General features: G+C 34.5%; 1 long non-coding RNA gene across 1 annotated transcript; it reads right to left on the bottom strand.

Annotated features, from left to right (window-relative positions):
- Window positions 1-406: 406 nt before the first annotated feature.
- Window positions 407-1,296, bottom strand: LOC145820930 (uncharacterized). The gene is made up of 2 exons (XR_014362974.1): window positions 1,205-1,296; window positions 407-553 (listed from the first exon to the last, which is right to left on the bottom strand). It is a non-coding gene; the product is annotated as an uncharacterized LOC145820930 (long non-coding RNA).
- Between the last annotated feature and the right edge of the window lie 16,626 nt (window positions 1,297-17,922).

Here is a 17,922-nt window from a genome sequence, read left to right as displayed (position 1 = left end):
CTTTGTTTGTTTGTTCAAGAGATCGTGCAAGCAACGTCTTTAATGTTTTTGCAATGTTTTTGGGTTTTACAGGGCATGAGATGAGATTATTGAGCGTGCGTTTGTTACAGATAAATCTTTAGTGAGATTAAAATTATTAATTCAGATAAGTAAGTATAAAAACAAATAATAAAGAAATTAATATTGAAATTGCATAGAAATTGTGAAATTACATTATGGAAAATACAATTGTGGTGCTTTGGTGTTTCATAAGGCTAAAGTTTTGTCAACATTTGGGGTTAGTAGTTCAGATTATTCATGTCACGACCCGCTCCCCGTACCCAAGGGTTAGGCATCGTGATGGCCAGTAACCGAGGTTACCTCCGGCCAAATCTTTAAACAATTTAATAAACGCAAGCGGAAGAAATATTTAAATAAGGGTACTAAAATAATCATTGGAGCTTCTATTTTTATTACAAAAGGTATTGACCAAAAAGGTCGATTTTTACATTAAAAAAAATACATCAATAAAAGTGCTTTGTGCCTACTCCACACGCTGGTCCCGACATGCCACCTGAAAGTGGTAAAAAAAACTATAAGCTCATGGCAGAGTGAGAAATATTATACTAAGAGTATAAGGCATGAAATTCGCCATGGATAATTAGTTAGGCCAAAAAGAGCTTGATACATTGCATACATAATCCATAAATCATTTGATATATACTTCAGATCATATAATATGTAATACGAAAATCACTATACAGCCATAACCACGGTACATCACTAAGTGCTAAGCACTACACTGGTCAATGGATCCACGACAAACACTGGACCACAAAGTGGTCAATCACTAAGCCCATGGTTATTTAAGTCCCCCAAGGCATGTGACTCACTAAGCCAATGGTTATTTCAGTCCCCCAATGCATGGAACTCACTAAGCCAATGGTTATTTAAGTCCCCCAAGGCATGGGCTCCCGTGGTGGTACTTACAAAATATATTTTCATATAAGGTCATAGCCAAATATTCTTTAAAAGCAAAACACACACATCCATGGGTTTCCTTTTAAGCGAATAGGGTTCAGAAATAAAACCACGTAACTGAAACCTTTATAAAACATAAGTTTTATTAATATACTAATAAAATATAACTTTTATAAAATAGATTTTGATAAGTCAAAACATACGTAAAATACATTTTGATAACTCAAGATATAATATAACTCACCTTAACTTTAATACCTTACTCTTTCTTTTCACCATCAAAGACCCTTTTAGTTTCCACTATTCTTTCCTTTCCTTTCCTCTCTTTTCTTTCTTTTCTTTTCTTCCTTTCTTTTTCTCTCTTCCTTTCTTTTTCTTTCTTCCTGCCGTTTCCTCTCCAAGCGCCTCCGTATTTATAGGGGGAAAAGGCGCTACGTGGCAGATTCAGTAATAATTATATAGATCCGTTCTTATCCTTAATAGATATTTAAGATAATTACCTTTTGACCCTATATTTTAATATAATTATATAAATTAATTAATTCTTAATTAAATTACACATTATCACATACTAACAGAAAATTAATTATTTATTTTATTATTATGTCCATTATTATTATTATTATTATTTATATTTTGACCCCTAAACTTTTAATAATTATATTATTTTACAAAATTACACATAATAATATATAATAAATTATATATTTTCTTAACTGAGATTAAATAATATTAGTATAAATTCTACATAATAATTAAAAATCTGGGTTGTTACAATCTTCCCTCCTTTTAAAATTTCGTCCTCGAAATTTGCCATAGGTGTAAGTTATCCGCTGCGCACTCTGATAAATATATATTAGATGATTAATCTGATAGAAAATAGTATCTCAAAAATTTTTTTACCAAAAATAACTCACGGTCTAGTTGTCAAAAATTAGTTTGGGCCAAAATGAGAAATAAGGAGCGACTTTAAAAACTTTTCACTCGTTTTGTTTATGATAAAAATAGATAAAAATGAGAACACAATGACAGAATGATATGCAAGAATTGAAAAATTTGAGATGAACTTTTCATTGATGGGCAAAAATTTTAAACCTAGTATCTTTAAAATTTGAATCCACTTCAAAAAAACATCAAAATAAATTTTTTTTTGAATACTGAACTGAAAATTATATATATATTTAATTATATTATAATTTTAGTGGTGCTTGAGCCCGACATCCTTCTTTTCTTGTCATTCTTTTACTATAACAAATATAAATTTTGTCTAAAATCCTTCACAAATGAGGCACACTAAAAAAAAATTTATTATATATGTTAGGTTTTTATTCTTGGCAACCCCGTTTGACAAAACTCCTTTAAGTTGTAATTTTATTCGCATTTTTATTTCAGTGAGACTTTGAGTGTTTAGATGCGAATCAAACCCGAATCGAACCATGCAGAGAAGTTTGTTATGTTAATGCTTTCAAGATTGCCACTTCGCTGATTATTACGGGGGTCGAGCTGCCCGGTCAGCTCGCGCCCGAAGCAAAATGCAAAAATGCATTCCAAGTTGCCTGTCCGATCATGTTATATTTTTCCAGTTTTTCTAGTTTTGGCCTTCCCGCTCGAGCGGGGAAAGTGACGCTCGAGCGGGGATTGGAAGCTCTCAGCATCTCTGTAGTCGCCTGAAAAAGTACTGGATGGTGTGATTCGCCGCTCGAGCGGCAAAACCGACGCTCGAGCGTGGAGCCTGTATGAAATCACAGAATTTGAAGTCTCCGCTCGAGCGGGAAGACCCACGCTCGAGCGGATCGCGCGATCCCAGATTTCCAGATTTGTTAAGGAGTTGGTTTTCTTCTGAAACTAGGATTGCTTTGGTTTTCTATAAATAGTTGGTTTTCTCCCAACACTAGAGGGACTTCTCCAGATCTACTTTTTGGATCTTAAGGTTTATATCTGGAGATATTTTGCTAGTTTCTTTGATGTTTTATTGAGTATTCAACTCATGGTTTAAAGAGAGTACATCAAAGGTTGTGTTTTGTTCTACAAAAGAGAGAGTTGTTCTTCGGTGGATTCTGAAGAATTCGAGCCTGAAGCTTTGGTGGATTCCGGGGTGGCTCATCGTAAAGACAATTCCGAGGTGAAGACGGGTTGGAAGAGGCACATAGAGGTTGGTTCAATTAGGCGTGGATTCGCTAGGTAATTGAGAGTATACCTGTGTAATTCCTTTTAATCTTCTTAGTGGATTGTTTTTGTGGCTGTTGCCCGTGGTTTTTTGATCACAGTTGGAGGTGTCCAATTGTGGTTTTTTCCACGTAAAATTGTTGTGTCTCTTTGTCTTGATTGTTTGATTGGGATTGTTATATTCTGCTTAAAATTGATACATAATCACAAATCAACATCTAGGGGATTTCTAGATTTTGATTTTTTCAATTGGTATCAGAGCAGGTCGTTCTATTTTTTCTTTTAAGAACGAGATCTTGTTTGATTTGTGATAATGGATACAATTCGTGAAGGAAATTCTATGGTTCGACCACCCCTACTTGACGGATCCAATTATTCTTTTTGGAAAGCTCGGATGAGATCTTTTTTAAAATCTATTGATGAAAAAGTTTGGCAATCCGTCATGAATGGGTGGACTGAACCAACAATTACCGTTGATGGAGTTACAATCCCCAAACCAATTGATAAGTGGGACACAACTGATTACCAAAATTGTAGCTGGAATAGTAAAGCTATCAATTCTCTCTTTTGCGCTTTCACACCTGAAGAATTTAATCGTATTTGCAATTGTGAAGTCGCAAAAGAGGCTTGGGATATCTTACAAACTATTCATGAGGGCACTCCTTCTGTGAAACGTTCAAAACTTCAAAGGCTCACATCTAGTTTCGAAAACCTTTCAATGAAAGATAGTGAGACCTTTGATGAATTTTATGCGAAGTTGAGTGACATTGTAAATTCCAGCTTCAATTTAGGTGAAAAAATTCCAGAATCCAAAGTTGTGGGAAAAATTTTGAGATCCTTGCCCGATCGGTTCCAACCAAAAGTTACGGCTATTGAGGAGGCTCAAGATGTTGACAACCTCAAGCTGGATCAGTTGGTTGGAAATCTCCAAACTTATGAGGCACACAGGAATTTCAAAACGAAACAAAAAGATATTGCTTTTAGTAGTGCTCATAAAGTTAGAGAGGATTCTGATGAGGATTGTGATATAGATTCCAAGATTACGGCTGCTTTTGTTAAACAATTTAAAAAATCCTTTTTGAAAAAGAATCCTAATCTTTTGGAATCTACTCATTCTCATAAATCTAAAGGCAAAGATAAACTCAAAATTAATTCTATAGCCAAGAAGGAGAAAGGAAAGATACAAGGAAACTCTGAAAGACTCCAATGCTATGAATGCCAAGGATTTGGCCATTTTGCTCAAGAATGCCCCACTCGGTTGAGGAAGAAGAAAGCCCTCGCTATCACTTGGGATGATGAATCAGAATCTGATGAAGATGAAAGTGACAATGGAGACCAAGGCGAAGAGGGACATAAACAATTTCTTGCTTTCATGGCGACTTCCGAAGCTGAAGGACAAACAGATTCTCCGAAGATGTCAGTTGAGAATATCACTGATGATGAATCCTCGGAGAGTGATCAAGAAGAGCTTGAGCAAGCTTATGAAAAGTTGTATAAGGAATCTCTTAACTTGTTCAAATTGAATGACAAACTCACAAAGAAACTCAAAACATGTGAAAGTGAGAATGTCAAACTTAAGGAGGAGATTTCCGAGGCCAGAATTAATGCCATCAAGGTAGCTGAGGATCGACAAGTTCTTTGTGCAAAATTGTTGACTTGTGAGACAGAGAGGAATGAGCTGCTACAAACCCATGCCATGTATGAAGAAAAGATTGAATCTCTTGAGATGTCACAAGTTGCTTTGGAAGAACTAATGGTCAAGAAAGAGGAAGAGCTCAAGTGTGCTATGGCTACCATTGGTCTTTGGAACAAAGGATCAAAGACTTTGGAGGATATCATTGGGTCTCAACACATGAGTTGTGACAAGAGTGGCATTGGCTTTGGTGGTAAGAAAGAGCAAAAACAGAGTGCCTCCTCATCTTATGATACAAGAACTCAAGGAAAGGGAGGACAAAAGATTCAACGAGAGGAAATACTTCTCAAACTCCCTAGAGTTGGTAAGGTAAAAGAAAAGAAGGTACACCCTATTTTTATTTGTCATCATTGTGGTATGCATGGTCATATTCGCCCTTATTGTTATAAGTTGCATGGGAAAGTGTCTCAAAAGGGTAGAAATTTGAATACTTTTTGGGTTAGGAGACAGCCTTACATGTCTAAGCGGAATACCAAGATTCATGAGGGTGTTCACAACACCGCGACATTTACCAAGACCGCTAGACCTAATTTTGTTAAGATCAAAAAGATTTGGGTGAGAAAACTTGACTTGTGTTAATTTGTTTATTTGTTTTAGTTTTTGGTTTTTTGTGTGTTAAACATGTGTGCTTGTTCATTTTTTTTTCTTGCTTTATTCTTGAAAAAAAAGAAAAAAAAAAGAAAAAAAAAATCCCAAAAAGATTTTCTTAGTATGGTTTTGCAAGCTTGAAATTTTTGAGTGGTCTTTGGTGCATATTGGAATTGATGAGAATATCCATTACATGTTAATATATGTGTGCTTTCTGTGGTCACTACTCATTTTGGAGTGTGCATTTTTTGATTAGTATGTCTCATTCTGTACACACTCTTGGAATAGCAAATTTTGGAGTCTTCCGCCTTAGTGATTATTTTTTTTTGGACTTCTGGCATTGTATCTTTTGCTTTTCTAGAGGAATTGACCTATACTAGCATATCATGGGTGATGTTGAGTCTCTTAACCACCTACCATCTTTTTGCACCTCCACGGCTTTCCCCTTAATTCTTTGCAATCTAGCCATGAGGAAAAGGCTACCTCAGAGTCACCAACCAGGCCATCCTTATTATATCCATGCTTCTCTGGTTCGGTTTCCATACTCTTGAGCGTGTCAGCCACCAATGATTGTGCAAAAGAAAAAGAAAAATAAAAAGAAAAAGAAAGAGAAAGAGAAGAAGACAAAATATGCAAAAGAAAAAAAAATGTGCAAAAGAAAGAAAAAAAAAAGAAAAAGGATTCATTGATTGAGGGGGAGCCTCCGCCTTTACTCACCAAATACCCCTTGATTCCTAGTGGTTTGACTTTCCTTTGTTGTGCTTAGATTCTCTTGTCGGAGGTCTAGCTTTCATATCACTACTAGGATTGAATCTAGTGTTTGTCAAACTCCAAGAGTCACACACACACTTTTTATCATGGGATCTATGCTTTTCACATAATGCATCACTTTTTTTCATAAGGAATTTTCTACAGACTGTGCACATTGTGTTTTCTTGTAATGGTGCTTCTTGGATAATCTTATGTGTTTTAAGGTACTAATCTGAAATTCCTTGCTTGCTCCACCATATTATTTTTTGTCGTTTTCTTCTTGTTCACTGTTTTCAGTGTTTGTGGTTGCTTTTAGTGAGGAGGAGTTTGGTTCATCTTGATTTGGGTTGGTAAGGGAATTTGGTTTTGCATTGCAAGAGTTGTTTAGCATGAACACTTTGATATGTTTGATAAGGGAGATTGGCTATATGTTTTGCATGTTGCTATGCACTATTTGCCCTTCTTGTATGTTCATGGTATTTACATCGTCATATCATTGCTTGTGTGGTTTATGATCTTGCTTTTGTTGTTTGAGAGTTGTTTTTCATGAGTCTTAATTTTCATCTATTCATGTTTTCCGTCTCATGTTTCAAGTTAGTCGTGTCATATACTTTTTCATATACTCTTGTGGGACTAATAGTTGTTTTGGAGATTGTGGCACTAATAACTGTTTTGCAGATCATGACCTTGAGAAAGAAATTGGTTTTTGTTGGCTGTAATGGGTTGGGGTGATTAGGATTTTATTTGTTAGATGTGTTTTCTCACGGCATTGCCAAAGGGGGAGATTGTTAGGTTTTTATTCTTGGCAACCCCGTTTGACAAAACTCCTTTAAGTTGTAATTTTATCCGCATTTTTATTTCAGTGAGACTTTGAGTGTTTAGATGCGAATCAAACCCGAATCGAACCATGCAGAGAAGTTTGTGATGTTAATGCTTTCAAGATTGCCACTTCGCTGATTATTACGGGGGTCGAGCTGCCCGGTCAGCTCGCGCCCGAAGCAAAATGCAAAAATGCATTCCAAGTTGCCTGTCCGATCATTTTATATTTTTCCAGTTTTTCTAGTTTTGGCCTTCCCGCTCGAGCGGGGAAAGTGACGCTCGAGCGGGGATTGGAAGCTCTCAGCATCTCTGCAGTCGCCTGAAAAAGTACTGGATGGTGTGATTCGCCGCTCGAGCGGCAAAACCGACGCTCGAGCGTGGAGCCTGTATGAAATCACAGAATTTGAAGTCTCCGCTCGAGCGGGAAGACCCACGCTCGAGCGGATCGCGCGATCCCAGATTTCCAGATTTGTTAAGGAGTTGGTTTTCTTCTGAAACTAGGATTGCTTTGGTTTTCTATAAATAGTTGGTTTTCTCCCAACACTAGAGGGACTTCTCCAGATCTACTTTTTGGATCTTAAGGTTTATATCTGGAGATATTTTGCTAGTTTCTTTGATGTTTTATTGAGTATTCAACTCATGGTTTAAAGAGAGTACATCAAAGGTTGTGTTTTGTTCTACAAAAGAGAGAGTTGTTCTTCGGTGGATTCTGAAGAATTCGAGCCTGAAGCTTTGGTGGATTCCGGGGTGGCTCATCGTAAAGACAATTCCGAGGTGAAGACGGGTTGGAAGAGGCACATAGAGGTTGGTTCAATTAGGCGTGGATTCGCTAGGTAATTGAGAGTATACCTGTGTAATTCCTTTTAATCTTCTTAGTGGATTGTTTTTGTGGCTGTTGCCCGTGGTTTTTTGATCACAGTTGGAGGTGTCCAATTGTGGTTTTTTCCACGTAAAATTGTTGTGTCTCTTTGTCTTGATTGTTTGATTGGGATTGTTATATTCTACTTAAAATTGATACATAATCACAAATCAACATCTAGGGGATTTCTAGATTTTGATTTTTTCAATATATATATAAAATCATATAAAATTATAATATAATTAAATCGACGAATAAAATATAATATTTAGGTACCAATTACCCGCTATCTCACTTCTTAAATGTGCGTGTGTCCTATGCTCCAATGATGATTTTTAATTTTATAAACCATTGCTCTGATACCATTTGTCACGACCCGCTCCCCGTACCCAAGGGTTAGGCATCGTGATGGCCAGTAACCGAGGTTACCTCCGGCCAAATCTTTAAACAATTTAATAAACGCAAGCGGAAGAAATATTTAAATAAGGGTACTAAAATAATCATTGGAGCTTCTATTTTTATTACAAAAGGTATTGACCAAAAAGGTCGATTTTTACATTAAAAAAAAAATACATCAATAAAAGTGCTTTGTGCCTACTCCACACGCTGGTCCCGACATGCCACCTGAAAGTGGTAAAAAAAACTATAAGCTCATGGCAGAGTGAGAAATATTATACTAAGAGTATAAGGCATAAAATTCGCCATGGATAATTAGTTAGGCCAAAAAGAGCTTGATACATTGCATACATAATCCATAAATCATTTGATATATACTTCAGATCATATAATATGTAATACGAAAATCACTATACAGCCATAACCACGGTACATCACTAAGTGCTAAGCACTACACTGGTCAATGGATCCACGACAAACACTGGACCACAAAGTGGTCAATCACTAAGCCCATGGTTATTTAAGTCCCCCAAGGCATGTGACTCACTAAGCCAATGGTTATTTCAGTCCCCCAAGGCATGGAACTCACTAAGCCAATGGTTATTTAAGTCCCCCAAGGCATGGGCTCCCGTGGTGGTACTTACAAAATATATTTTCATATAAGGTCATAGCCAAATATTCTTTAAAAGCAAAACACACACATCCATGGGTTTCCTTTTAAGCGAATAGGGTTCAGAAATAAAACCACGTAACTGAAACCTTTATAAAACATAAGTTTTATTAATATACTAATAAAATATAACTTTTATAAAATAGATTTTGATAAGTCAAAACATACGTAAAATACATTTTAATAACTCAAGATATAATATAACTCACCTTAACTTTAATACCTTACTCTTTCTTTTCACCATCAAAGACCCTTTTAGCTTCCACTATTCTTTCCTTTCCTTTCCTCTCTTTTCTTTCTTTCTTTTTCTTTCTTTTCTTTCTCTCTTCCTTTCTTTTTCTTTCTTCCTGCTGTTTCCTCTCCAAGCGCCTCCGTATTTATAGGGGGAAAAAGGCGCTACGTGGCAGATTCAGTAATAATTATATAGATCCGTTTTTATCCTTAATAGATATTTAAGATAATTACCTTTTGACCCTATATTTTAATATAATTATATAAATTAATTAATTCTTAATTAAATTACACATTATCACATACTAACAGAAAATTAATTATTTATTTTATTATTATGTCCATTATTATTATTATTATTTATATTTTGACCCCTAAACTTTTAATAATTATATTATTTTACAAAATTACACATAATAATATATAATAAATTATATATTTTCTTAACTGAGATTAAATAATATTAGTATAAATTCTACATAATAATTAAAAATCTGGGTTGTTACAATCTTCCCTCCTTTTAAAATTTCGTCCTCGAAATTTGCCATAGGTGTAAGTTATCCGCTGCGCACTCTGATAAATATATATTAGATGATTAATCTGATAGAAAATAGTATCTCAAAAATTTTTTTACCAAAAATAACTCACGGTCTAGTTGTCAAAAATTAGTTTGGGCCAAAATGAGAAATAAGGAGCGACTTTAAAAACTTTTCACTCGTTTTGTTTATGATAAAAATAGATAAAAATGAGAACACAATGACAGAATGATAAGCAAGAATTGAAAATTTTGAGATGAACTTTTCATTGATGGGCAAAAATTTTAAACCTAGTATCTTTAAAATTTGAATCCACTTCAAAAAAACATCAAAATAAATTTTTTTTTGAATACTGAACTGAAAATTATGTATATATTTAATTATATTATAATTTTAGTGGTGCTTGAGCCCGACATCCTTCTTTTCTTGTCATTCTTTTACTATAACAAATATAAATTTTGTCTGAAATCCTTCACAAATGAGGCACACTAAAAAAAATTTTATTATATATATATAAAATTATAATATAATTAAATCGACGAATAAAATATAATATTTAGGTACCAATTACCCGCTATCTCACTTCTTAAATGTGCGTGTGTCCTATGCTCCAATGATGATTTTTAATTTTATAAACCATTGCTCTGATACCATTTGTCACGACCCGCTCCCCGTACCCAAGGGTTAGGCATCGTGATGGCCAATAACCGAGGTTACCTCCGGCCAAATCTTTAAACAATTTAATAAACGCAAGCGGAAGAAATATTTAAATAAGGGTACTAAAATAATCATTGGAGCTTCTATTTTTATTACAAAAGGTATTGACCAAAAAGGTCGATTTTTACATTAAAAAAAAATACATCAATAAAAGTGCTTTGTGCCTACTCCACACGCTGGTCCCGACATGCCACCTGAAAGTGGTAAAAAAACTATAAACTCATGGCAGAGTGAGAAATATTATACTAAGAGTATAAGGCATGAAATTCACAATGAATAATTAGTTAGGCCAAAAAGAGCTTGATACATTGCATACATAATCCATAAATCATTTGATATATACTTCAGATCATATAATATGTAATACGAAAATCACTATACAGCCATAACCACGGTACATCACTAAGTGCTAAGCACTACACTGGTCAATGGATCCACGACAAACACTGGACCACAAAGTGGTCAATCACTAAGCCCATGGTTATTTAAGTCCCCCAAGGCATGGGACTCACTAAGCCAATGGTTATTTCAGTCCCCCAAGGCATGGGACTCACTAAGCCAATGGTTATTTAAGTCCCCCAAGGCATGGGACTCCCGTGGTGGTACTTACAAAATATATTTTCATATAAGGTCATAGCCAAATATTCTTTAAAAACAAAACACACACATCCATGGGTTTCCTTTTAAGCGAATAGGGTTTAGAAATAAAACCACGTAACTGAAACCTTTATAAAACATAAGTTTTATTAATATACTAATAAAATATAACTTTTATAAAATAGATTTTGGTAAGTCAAAATATACGTAAAATACATTTTGGTAACTCAAGATATAATATAACTCACCTTAACTTTAATACCTTACTCTTTCTTTTCACCATCAAAGACTCTTTTAGCTTCCACTATTCTTTCCTTTCCTTTCCTCTCTTTTCTTTCTTTTCTTTCTCTCTTCCTTTCTTTTTCTTTCTTCCTGCCGTTTCCTCTCCAGGCACCTCCGTATTTATAGGGGGAAAAGGCGCTACGTGGCAGATTCAGTAATAATTATATAGATTCGTTCTTATCCTTAATAGATATTTAAGATAATTACCTTTTGACCCTATATTTTAATATAATTATATAAATTAATTAATTCTTAATTAAATTACACATTATCACATACTAATAAAAAATTAATTATTTATTTTATTATTATGTCCATCATTATTATTATTATTTATATTTTGATCCCTAAACTTTTAATAATTATATTATTTTACAAAATTACACATAATAATATATAATAAATTATATATTTTCTTATCTGAGATTAAATAATATTAGTATAAATTCTACATAATAATTAAAAATCTGGGTTGTTACAATTCAGAATTAGATTCCTTTATTTTTGTACCATTTTCTGAGCAACCAAACAAACCACTAAGAGTTAGGTAGTGACTTGAAAAAAAAAAAAAAGGTTTCTAACAAATTGCTATTTTAATGGTAGGTAAACCTAAACCCAGAAGAGTTGTTCAAATGTTTTTATTTTTTGCACCTTTTGGGGGTAACAAAACAGAGCAGAAAGATGAGGATAAAGAGATTACCTTGGTGAGAATCAGTTCAGTTCATGCTCCAGAGTCAGAATTTTATGTTTGGTAACTGGTAAAGACAATGAAGTCAACAAAGAAAGAGGAGCGAGCAATTTCAGCTAAATAATTTCAAACCGCAATGAGAGGAAACATGTGGTTAGCAAACAGATACATAAAGTAAAAAAAGGAACTGAAACTGAAGAATTTAACTGGGATAAAAAATTACAATGATCAAATATCATTTTTACAATGCCCTCAAGTGGGAGGTTTTGACCAAACCCTGTATCACTGGAAAATACAATGTTTTTTATAGGTATCCTAGTGATGGAACAGAGAGAGAGAAATCAAAGAAGAACCAAGGAGCATATTATAGTTCTAAAAGAAGCCATAAAGCATCAACTTTGCATGAATTTGGAGCAGATTAAAGCTTAGCTTCTGTTAATCCCACTTCCTCACTATCTTCTCTAAACTCTATCCTTCAGGGACCAATAAGACATTCAGATATCTGTCTATTGAATTGATAAACCACACCAATTTGGGAATCACGCCATAATATTTCCCAATTAGTCGGTAGTCCTATGGGTACCAAACAGCTAAGAGAGAATATTCACATATTAGCATTTTTCAGCACGACAAACTTATATTAGACAGATGTCATGCAGCAAAATTTGTATTGGAATAAATTTGTTTTCAGGTCAAATCAAGATATACTTATATTGCTCTTGGATGACCCTGTAAGATTGTTGAATCGATAAATGCAAGCTCATAAAAAGGGTCCAACAGAATGTGGGTTATTATATTAATAAGACAATTAGGTACCTTAAATTTAACTGGGAAAAAAAATTACAATGATCATTCTATTTAATAAAAAACAAAACTAGCCAAGCGACAATTTTATCACAGATAATTTTTACAATGCCCTCTAGTGGGAGGTTTTGACCAAACCCTGTATCACTGGAAAATACAACGTTATTTGAAATTTTTTTTGACAAACTAAAAATATTGTGGGACTTTCACAAACTTACAAAATTTCATAAACTCAGAAGCTGTGAGAGTTTCCAGTGAAAGTCAAAAAATTGGATTTGATTGTATTATGGAAAATACAATGTTATCTAGAGAAAAAAAAATTTACAAACTCAAACAAGTGTGGGAGTTTCATGAACTCAGAAGCTTTGGGAGTTTACAACAGCCAATAAAAAGACTTGAGGGAATAAATAATTTAATTAGTTAGAATTAGAGGGATTTACCTGTTAGGGATCGGGATGGGCTGCAAAGAATGTAAACAAAGAAAAACTTCAATGGGAACCTTACAAAAATGAAAAGACGCGAAGGAAAAAAAGGTAGGTTTTAGACATCCTTACCAGCATATCTTCAGGCTTATTATCTTCTAAAATTTGTGAGATGGGATAAAGAGAATTCAATATTTCAAGCTTATTATCTGTGAGATGGGATCAGTAAAATCCTTCCCTCAGCCCCCAACCAGTTAGTTGAATTAATTTTTACAATGCCCAAAAATTTAACTGGGAAAAAAAAATTACAATGATGATTATATTTAATAAAAAATAGAAGTGACAATTTTAGCACATCAACAATGCATCACTGGAAAATACAATGTTATCAGATATAGCTGCATCACTGGAAAAACAATTTCACAAACTCAAACAATTATGGGAGTTTCACAAACTCAGAAGCTGTGGGAGTTTACAACAGCCAATAAAAAGACTTGAGGGAATAAATAATTTAATAGTTATAATTAAAGGGATTTACCTGTTAGGGAGACCATGAAGCGATCTCCAGTGGATCTTCTTATTGGGGATGGGCTGCAAAGAATGTAAACAAAGAAAAACTTCAATGGGAACCTCACAAAAATGAAAAAACGCGAAGGAAAAAAGGTAGGTTTTAGACATCCTTACCTGCATATCTTCAGGCTTATTATCTTCTAAAATTTGTGAGATGGGATATTCAATATTTCAAGCTTATGGGATCAGTAAAAACCTACTCTCAGCCCCCAACCAGTTAGTTGAGTTAATTTTTACAATGCCAAAAAATTTAACTGGGAAAAAAATCACAATGATCATTCTATTTAATAAAAGACCGAACCAGCCAAGTGACAATTTTATCACATCAACACTGCTTCACTGGAAAATACAATGTTATCATATATAATTTTTACAATGCCCTCAAGTGGGAGGTTTTGACCAAACCCTGTTATCTAAAATAAAAAAATAAAAAAAATCACAAACTCAAAAGTTGTGGGAGTTTCCAGTGAACTAATATGTATTAGATTGATTTAAAAAAAAAAAAACATAAATGACCCGTAAACAAAACCCTAAAATAACCTGTTTGTTTATTGTCACGACCCCATTCCGCCCCTAGTAGAATGGTACCGTGATGGCCAGTAATCCGAGATTACCGAAGGCCAACTCTCAAAATTCACACACAATCAGAGTATTACATATGGGGCTAACAAGTGCGGAAGCAATAATTTACAATACAAGTGGTCCATAAGAGCTATTCATAAGTCAAATGAGATGGCATACATCTTTACATAGCTTTACAACTTGGATACAATAAAATGAAATACAAAATACATCTTGACCAAAAGGCTTCTCAAGCCATCATATACAAAACACCATGAATTATAAGCTAAGAAGCATGATCTTCAAGATGCTACAAAATGCGAGTCCAAACCAAGTTGCAAGGCACATCTAGGCGTCACCGTCGTCCTGCCCATCACCTACATATATACATAGAGAGGGTGAGCTTGGATACTCAGTGAATGGTACAAGTAATAAAGGGTTTGCATTAATAATATCCGAGATCTTCATCAAAGCGATACACATAATATCTTGTACAAAATCAAAGACAAGGCAAGTTCATCTAACAAGTCTTTCAAGTTTCATCAATCAAAGTCTTTCGAGGCTTCCAAGTTTCAAGGGATGACATTAACAAAGGTTGTGCTACAAATGCTTATAGTCCCCTAGCACGTACGGACTTTCAAAGGTTGTGCTACAAATGCTTATAGTCCCCTAGCACGTACGGACTTTCAAAGTTTGTTATCCAAAACAAGACTAACACTTGGCACACAAAACATGGATAATCATTCATACTTAACAAATACTTTTCAAAACAAAGCAAAACTCTATCAAAATTTTATAACATAGCTTTATTAAAAATACCACTCACATAGTTCTTCAACGTCGGGGTCAAGCGAGAGTCCAAGTCCTACAAACACATGGCAAAGTCTATTGAATGCATTTTCAAACAAGCTTTACATGAATGCAAATGATCTCGGCATTCCTTCAAAACTAAGTCGAGCCGAAACAAAACACTGTTCCTCATCTCGGGAAAACTTGCTGGGCACCAACCAGATCTTGGCTGAGGTCCCACATCTCCTTGCCGAGGTGTGGTCCCGATGGCCACATTCAAGGAAACGAAGTCGGGAAAATCTGGGTTTCTCTTTCTTTGAAGAACATGAAGAACATGAACATGAAGAACATGAATGCAAGGATCATAACTTATCATTACAAATCTGAGATTTCATGCTATGAATTAAAAAATATGGACCTGGGCACCCATACTCGAAGATTTTATGAAAACAAACACAAAACATGAATCTTAATGTAAACTTTCGGATCGAACAAGACTTTTATTCAAGAACACATGAATATCACTTTCTCTTTCTAAAACCAAACTTTAAATCGATACATGGCTTACAAATCGTGCTTAATCATGCAATGCAGCTAGATGGACAATAAGAACAACAAGAATAGATTAAGATTCTAACCTCCAGACACGAATCTAACGGCTCAAGGTGTGAAGATCAAGCTTGGAAAATCTAATATTCCTCTAAGAACTTCTTCTTCTTCTAGAGCTTCTCTCTCCTCACAAACAAAGACATATAGCAAATGATACATTTCTAGGTCTGCTGGCTGACTTAACACTCAGTTGGGACACGTGGCACTACCGGGTTGGTTCTCCTAAAAAAGGTGGCTGAATGAAAAGACAAGACTATGACAAAGTGTGTTCAACAAGCAAGTGGCATAGGCACTCCGGTAGGTAATGATCTCGGCTAAGAACAGGCATCGGCAAGTAGGGGAACAATGATTTCGGCTAGGAAGGACAACACTTGACTAAGCTGTGCCACACCTTGGCCTATATGTGCCACACCTCGGTCTAGGTCATACCACTCCAAGGCAAGATCACTTAGGTGCAAAGGTAACATCTCAGCCCTAGATAATACACATCTCGGCTTTGGTGATGAACACCTCGGCCTAAATAATGACATCTCAGCCAATATATCAGGGCGAAGGTGGAGGTCAAACAAAGTGGTTCCAAGATAATTCTAGACTGAGGATGACCTCGGCTAGACTTACACCAAGCAAGGTACAAAACATGCGAGAAACACTTAAGCAATCAAATTAAGGTTTTGCAAAAACGCAACATATCAAGACAAGGTCGTATAATATATGCAAGCATGACTAGGGTAGAGTGAGGGTTGTTACATTTATATCAGTCACAGCCCGACAGAGAGAGAAGGGGAGAGACAACAAGACTGAAAGGGGAAAAGGACTGAAACCAACAGATTCTAAAAAAAAATATGAACCCAACAGATTCTAAAAAGCAAACAGGTTATTTCCATTACAATCTGAACCCAACAGATTCTAAAAAAAATATGAATGGACACATTACAGAATAAAACCCATTTGATATTAAAATACATATACATATACATATACTAAGTTTCCATTACAATTTGAACCCAACAGATTGGAAGTTTCATTAGCAATCAATACTTTTCCATTACAAATACTTTTCCATTTAAAAAAATCAAACTTTGAATAAAAAATAATAATAAAAAAAAACAGAGCAAGGAAATCGTCCAAAAAAAAAAAAAAAAAAAAACCCAATGTTACAAAACACCCAACAAATTCTAAGTTTGAATGCTTTTCTGTACATATACTAAGTTTCCATTAGAATTTGAAGCCAACAGATTCTAAGTTTTCCATTTAAAAAAATACTTTTCCATTACAAATACTTTTCCATTTAAAAAAATCAAACTTTGAACACAAAAATAAAATAAAATAAAATAAAATAACAGAGCAGGGAAATCGTAAAAAAAAAACAACCCAATGGAACAAACACCCAACAGATTTTAAGTTTAATGCTTTTCCATTTACAAATACTTTTCCATTTAAAAATTAAACAAAAAAAACTAACCTGGATATTGGAACGTTCCTATCAATTAAAATAATCAATCAACAAAAATAAAAACACAGATGCGTGAAACAAAAACCCAAAAAAAACTGACCTGGAAAGAAAGGTTGCATGAAAACAACCCAAACACCCAAAAATGAGAGAACAAAACAGATTCTAAGTTTGGAAAAAAATTACTTTCCATTTACAAATACTTTTCCATTTTAAAAAAAATCAAACTTTGAATACAAAATAAAAAAAGATTGCACACACAACAGCAGATTATTTTGGGTCGAAAACAGAGCAGGGAAAATCGGGAAAAAAAAAAACTAAAATCTGAATGAAACCAGGAAAAAAACATTGGACTGGATTTTGGCATAGTCAAACAACCAGATAGAGAGATACAAACCAGTTCACGTTCCTTGTGAGCCGAGTTCGAGAAACTAACTTTTAAGGTAATCCCACTTACATCAAAACCAATAGAGCTCTTCTCCTCATTCAAGCCTAGAAATTTATTGCGGTGCTCTCCTTCCACTATCCACTGTTGTTACTATAACATTTCAACTCTGCTCCATTCACAAACACAAAAACAACATACAATTTTTTTATTTTTTTTATTTTTTTTATGAGCAAATACTCATGTAAAAACCAGTTAAGAGAAAATTGTACCTTTGCAAGAAGAGATTTAAAGCTAGCTTTCCCTATAGCACCACTGTTGTTTTTCCTTAGTTAATGAATCCATGCTGTTCTATTCCAGCAGTTGGTTCCATTTGAACT

This window comes from Camellia sinensis, chromosome 3 (genome assembly GCF_055761805.1).
Source record: "Camellia sinensis isolate YWXY chromosome 3, ASM5576180v1, whole genome shotgun sequence".
In the NCBI taxonomy this organism is placed as follows: Eukaryota; Viridiplantae; Streptophyta; class Magnoliopsida; order Ericales; family Theaceae; genus Camellia; species Camellia sinensis.
This window is presented reverse-complemented; position numbering and strand designations above follow the sequence as displayed.